Below are 6,791 nucleotides of genomic sequence, written 5' to 3'. Positions count from 1 at the left end.
TCACACACCTCTGCGAGGGCTTTGCCGGGGTGCACCCCAACATGGCACTCTTCCGCCACTACTTCTCCCCTCGGATCCAAAAGGGGGGCGCCATCTCTGGTTGCGTTGCCTGGATTCCGAGGGCCAAGGGGGCGTACTCAGAGGGCGCCACAAAGGAGAGGTGGGAAGAGTGGTGGGGCCGGTGGTGCTAGATTGAGGAGGAGAACCCGCCAGCATTCTGTGAGGTTCGCAGGGAGCCGCCGGTCCATGGAAAAGATTGGGGCGACATCGACACCGACGACGAGAAGCTCATGATTCCCACCACCAGGATCCTCCGACTTACCGAGGCCGGGCTCAACCTCGAAATGATCGGGGCAGACTTCATCTGCCGCCGAATCACTCCTCTGCACAACAAGGGGAGGCCGGCCTGGCTTTTCACAAATGCTGCTGACATCATGAGGCTCTGCCCCGGCCTCGACCACAACCTGACGGTGCTGAGGCACGTCCATCTCTGCCAACAGATCTTCCAGCTTGAGGTCAATGACAATGGAGCGGTTGAGCGGTCTGGCAAGGTTGCGAGGGCTGTCGCGAAAGCCGGCAGGTTGTCAAAGAACCTATTTTTAAGTTGCCGGCAGGAGTGGTCCTGCAGTGCAACAATTCTCGCCGGTCTGACATCATGGCATGATGCCGTACTTCAATGCGCACAACCTTGACCCGAGCTGGGTCGAGCCGGATGAGCTACAAGTGTAGGAATTCTTCGACACCTTGCACGAGGGGTACGTCACCGCCGAGCCGCGGCTCATCCAGGTCACCTCCCAGGCGGAGCTGGACTACATCGCCGCCAGGGTGGTGAAGGCAAAGCTCGCCGAGGAGGCCGGCAGCACCGGCGGCATGGAGGACAAGGCCGCGGCGGAAGCGGAAGAAGAAGAGCTTGCCCGGTGGGCGGCGGCCGCTGGGGAGGCCAGCGATGCCGGCACCGGGGCTCCCCTTGTCGAGCACATGGCCGACGACTTGTTGGATGAGGAGGACGAGGGGGAGGAGACCGCGACCGCCGACCCTCCAATCACTGGAAGAGGGCGATTCCTGCGGCAGGCCACCTCCGGTGAGCCGGTCCGTCCCGGCCGGTCCGCGCAGCTGCGACAGGCCCAGGAGACGTCTGCGCGCCAGACGGGGGCTGCGGCAACAAAGAAGGCGGTGAAGGCCGTGGCGGCAAAGAAGAATGCATCCGCTTCTTCATCGTCCAAGCGTCCCTAGACGCCACCGCCTTCCTCCTTGCCGGTAGATGTTGGCGCGGGGATCGCTTTTGACTTTGGACCCCTCTGCCCGGAGAGGAAGAGGAAGGCAGCAGAGGAGAAGGAGGAGGAGGAGGAAGAGTAAGCTCTGCTTTTCCCCCTTCTTTTCTTTTGTTCTTTTTTTCTTTTCTCCATTTCCTCAAATGGTGCCGCTTATTCTGCATCATCTTCATCCTGTAGGGACGTGGAGACGCTGGCCCAGGCAAAGAGGGCCAGGATTTCGATGAGCGGCCAGCCCCCGGCAGAAACCTCTGGCACGACGCTGGTGGTGTTGAGCAGCCCGGACAGCTGCCCCCGGCCTAGCCCCCAGCGTGAGTCCATCAGCTGTCCTTCATTGACGTGCGCTAGGGGTACGATAGTTTGGTACTGACCATGCTGTGGATGTAGGAGGGCAGTGATATGTCTCCAACGTATCTACTTTTCCAAACACTTTTGCCCTTGTTTTGGACTCTAACTTTCATGATTTGAATGAAACTAACCCGGACTGACGCTGTTTTTAGCAGAACTACCATGATATTGTTTTATGTGTAGAAAAGAAAAGTTCTCGGAATGTCCTGGAAATCCACGGAGGCACTTTTTGGAATTAATAAGAATTTTTGGCAGAAGAATCAATGCCCGGGTCCCACAGGGTGTCCACGAGACAGGGGGTCGCCCCCCCTAGGGCGCGGCCTCCTATCTCGTGGCCCCCCTGGACCTCCATCGACCTCAACTCCAACTCCATATATTCCGTCTCGGGGAGAAAAAAATCAGAGAGAAAGTTTCATCGCGTTTTATGACACGGAGCCTCCACCAAGCCCTAATCTCTCTCGGGAGGGCTGATCTGGAGTCTGTTCGGGGCTCCGGAGAGGGGGATTCTCGTCGTCATCATTATCAAACATCCTCCATCACCAATTCCATGATGCTCACCACCGTGCGTGAGTAATTCCATCGTAGGCTTGCTGGACGGTGATGGGTTGGATGAGATTTACCATGTAATCAAGTTAGTTTTGTTAGGGTTCGATCCCTAGTATCCACTATGTTTTGAGATTGATGTTGCTATGACTTTGCTATGCTTAATGCTTGTCACTAGGGCACGAGTGCCATGATTTCAGATCTGAACCTATTATGTTTTCATGAATATATGTGTGTTCTTGATCCTATCTTGCAAGTCTATAGTCACCTATTATGTGTTATGATCCGACAACCCCGAAGTGACAATAATCGGGATACTTCTCGGTGATGACCGTAGTTTAAGGAGTTCATGTATTCACTATGTGTTAATGCTTTGGTCCGATTCTCTATTAAAAGGAGGCCTTAATATCCCTTAGTTTCCACTAGGACCCCGCTGCCACGGGAGGGTAGGACAAAAGACGTCATACAAGTTCTTTTCCATAAGCACGTATGACTATTTACGGAATACATGCCTACATTACATTGATGAATTAGAGCTAGTTCTATGTCACCCTATGTTATAACTATTGCATGAGGAATCGCATCCAGCATAATTATCCATCACTGATCCATTGCCTACGAGCTTTTCACATATTGTTCTTCGCTTATTTACTTTTCCGTTGCTACTGTTACAACTACTACAAAAACCCAAAAACATTTATCTTTACTGTTACTACTGTTACCATTATTATCATACCACTTTTGCTACTAAATACTTTGCTCCAGATACTAAGTTATCCAGGTGTGGTTGAATTGACAACTCAACTGCTAATACTCAAGAATGTTCTTTGGCTCCCCTTGTGTCGAATCAATAAATTTGGGTTGAATACTTTACCCTCTAAAACTGTTAAGATCCCATATACTTGTGGGTTATCAAGACTAATTTCTGGCGCTGTTGCCGGGGATCATAGCTCTATTCTCTGAGTCACTTGGGATTTATATCTGTTGCTCACTATGAAGAACTTGAAAGACGCTAAGACCAAGATTTTGCCCTCAACTATGAGGGGAGGTAAGGAACTGCCATCTAGCTCTGCACTAGATTCTCCTTCCGTTATTAGTAAGCTTGCGACACCTAAACCTGCTACTGCTATGAACTCTGATATGTCGTATGTTATTGATGATGCCACTTCTGCTATGCATGATGAAACTACTTCTGTGCGTGATACTACTTTGCCATTAGGTGAATTTCTTGATGAACAACTTGCTAGAGTTAGGGGGAATGAAAATATTGAAGATGCTACTGATGATAGTGATGATGAACGCTCCCCCAATGATTATGTATTGCATGTTGTTCCTAAGAGTTATGTTATGAATGAAACAGCTGCTATGGAAATTCTTGCTTGCAATGATAGATCTGATCTTAAGAAATTATTAGCTAAATGGAAGCAACAATCTCTTAATGCTAGAATGAAACCCGATCCTGCTTTTGCTACTTCACCTATATGTGTTACTGATAAGGATTATGAATTCTATGTTGATCTTGAGATTATTACTTTAGTTGAATCTGATCCTTTTTATGGCCTTGAATCTGAAACTGTTGTGGCACATCTTACCAAGTTGAATGATATAGCCACCCTATTTACTCATGATGAGAAGTCTCGCTATTTATATATCCTTGAGATATTTCCGTTCTCATTAAAGGGTGATGTTAAGACTTGGTATAATTCTCTTGCTCCTGGTTGTGTGTGTAGTCCCCAGGATATGATTTATTACTTCTCTACTAAATATTTCCCTGCTCATAAGAAACAAGCTGCCTTGCGGGAAATATATAATTTTGTGCAAATCAAAGAAGAGAGTCTCCCACAAGCTTGGGGGAGGCTTCTCCGCTTACTTAATTCTTTTCCTGATCATCCTCTTAAGAAAAATGAAATACTTGCTATCTTTTATAATGGACTAATCAATGCTTCAAAGGACCACTTGGATAGTTGTGCTGGTTGTGTTTTCAGGGAAAGAACAGTCGACGAAGCTGAAATATTATTGAATAATATGTTGACTAATGAAAATAATTGGACTCTTCCTGAGCCAGTTCCTGAAGTAATTCCTGAACCAATTGAGCTAGCTCCCGAGCCTATTCCTAAACCCACTCTAAAGAAGAGAGGTGTTTTATTTCTCAGTCCTAAAGATATGCAAGAGGCAAAGAAATCAATGAAAGAAAAAGGTATTAAAGCTGAAGATGTTAAGAATTTACCACCTATTGAAGAAATACATGGTCTTAATTTACCGCCTGAAGAACCACATTGTCTTGATAACCCAACACAGGTAGTAAAGGTAAATTCTCTCTATAAATATGATAAAGTTGAAATACCCTCTACTAAATTTCATAGCCCATGCTTAGATGAATTTGATGACTTTATGGCTAGACAAGAAAGTTTTAATGCTTATGTTGGTAGAGAGTTAAAGAATAATGCTTTCGAGATAGGACGCGTAGGTGATAATCTGGCTAGAGTTAAAGATGAACTTCACCACGTTAGCAAATATGCTTCTATGGTTGCTACTCAAGCTGAGCAAGTACTCAAAGCTCAAAATGATCTGCTTGATGAATTGAATAATAAAAATGACTTTGCTGTTAGAGTGGCTACTAGAACTGGTAGAATGACTCAGGAACCTTTGTATCCCGAAGGCCACCCTAAGAGAATCGAGCAAGATTCTCAAAGAAATAATCTAGAGGCACCTAGTTCTTCAAAGAAGAAGAAAAAGAAAGACGATAGAACCTTACATGCTTCTAGTGAACCTACTATAGACACACCAGAGAATCCCAGTGATATTTCTATTTCTGATGCTGAAACACAATCAGGTGATGAACATGAACCTAGTGATAATGTTAATGATAATGTTCATGTTGATGCTCAACCTGGCAAAAACAATGATGTAGAGATTGAACCTGCTGTTGATCTTGATAACCCACAATCAAAGAATCAATGTTATGATAAGAGAGATTTTGTTGCTAGGAAGCACGGTAAAGAAAGAGAACCATGGGTTCAGAATCCCATGCCATTTCCTCCTAAACCATCCAAGTCAAAGGATGATGAGGATTTTGAGCACTTAATGATTAGACCTATTTTCTTACGTATGCACTTAACTGATATGCTTAAAGTAAATCCTTATGCTAAGTATATGAAGGATATCATTACAAATGAAAGAAAGATACCGGAAGCTGAAATTTCCACCATGCTTGCTAATTACACTTTTAAGGGTGGAATACCAAAGAAACTTGGAGATCCGGGTGTTCCTATTATACCATGCTCCATTAAAAGAAATTATGTTAGAACTACTTTATGTGATCTTGGAGCCGGTGTTAGTGTTATGCCTCTCTCTTTGTATCGTAGACTTGAATTGAATAAGTTGACACCTACTAAAATATCTTTGCAAATGGCTGATAAATCAACTGCTATACCTGTTGGTATTTGTGAGGATGTGCCTGTTGTGGTTTCAAATGTCACTATCTTAATGGACTTTATTATTCTTGATATTCCCGAGGACGATAGTATGTCTATTATCCTTGGTAGACCTTTTCTTAATACTGCAGGGGCTGTTATTGATTGCAACAAAGGCAATGTCACTTTTCATGTTAATGGCAATGAGCATACGGTACACTTTCCAAGGAAACAATCTCAAGTTCATAGCATCAATTCTCAATACAAAAAAAGACACATCCGTGACATTTTGGGCCGAACAATTTTTTTCTTCTGTCATACATATGACACTTCTATGACGATAATTGTGACAAAACCCGGTATCATCATAGATGTGGTGGGATCCTACTTCTATGACAAAAAATCATGACAGAAAATGGGATTTTCGTCCTAGGCGGGCCGGAGATGCAGCTGCATGACATTCTTTGGGCCGTCCATGACGGAAAAAACCGTGGTAGAAGCGAGGGGGAGGAAAATTTTGGGGAGTTGCCAGTTATGGTGGGAGGTCGGGGGCTGAGCGATGCGCGTTTCTCTCGTACACGTACGCACGTGTGTGCGAGGCGTTGGCTCTAACTAAACCCGAGCGAGGTGTTGGGCTCTAGCTGAACCCGAGCGATTGCACTACAGGCTACGCGTTACTGAACCCGAGCGATCGATCGATGGCTATTAAGTGAACCCGATGGAGCGATTCCTTCGCTACTGCTGCTAACTGAAGCCGATCCATTGGATGAACAGTGAGCGTTGCAGGGGGGGATGAACAGTGAGCAGTGGCATTGCCTCTGGATGAACAGGACCCCATGGTGTGGAGGGCTGGATGAACAGTATACGGTGGAGGGGTGGCCGTGGAGGGGTGGTTGAACAGGACCCCGTGGTGTGGAGGGCTGGATGAACAGTAGACGGTGGAGGGGTGGTTGAATAGTAGCCGGTGGAGTAGCGCGCGGTGGAGGCTGGATGAACAGGAGCTCGTGGAGGCTGGAGGAGGTCAACGTACGGTAGCCCGTGGAGGCTGGAGGAGGTCGACGGTGGAGATGAACAGTATCCCGTGGAGTCTCATTTTGCGGTATGCCACACCCCTCCCGACGAACAGGACCCCCGTTTTGACCGTAGCGCTCCAACACAAGTCCATTTCGTCCGTTTTGCGGTACGCCACACCCCTCCCGATCAACAGGACCCCCGT

Source organism: Triticum aestivum, chromosome 4B (assembly GCF_018294505.1).
Source record: "Triticum aestivum cultivar Chinese Spring chromosome 4B, IWGSC CS RefSeq v2.1, whole genome shotgun sequence".
In the NCBI taxonomy this organism is placed as follows: domain Eukaryota; kingdom Viridiplantae; phylum Streptophyta; class Magnoliopsida; order Poales; family Poaceae; genus Triticum; species Triticum aestivum.
The sequence above is the reverse complement of the archived record's forward strand: the minus strand, read 5'-3'. Positions refer to the sequence as shown.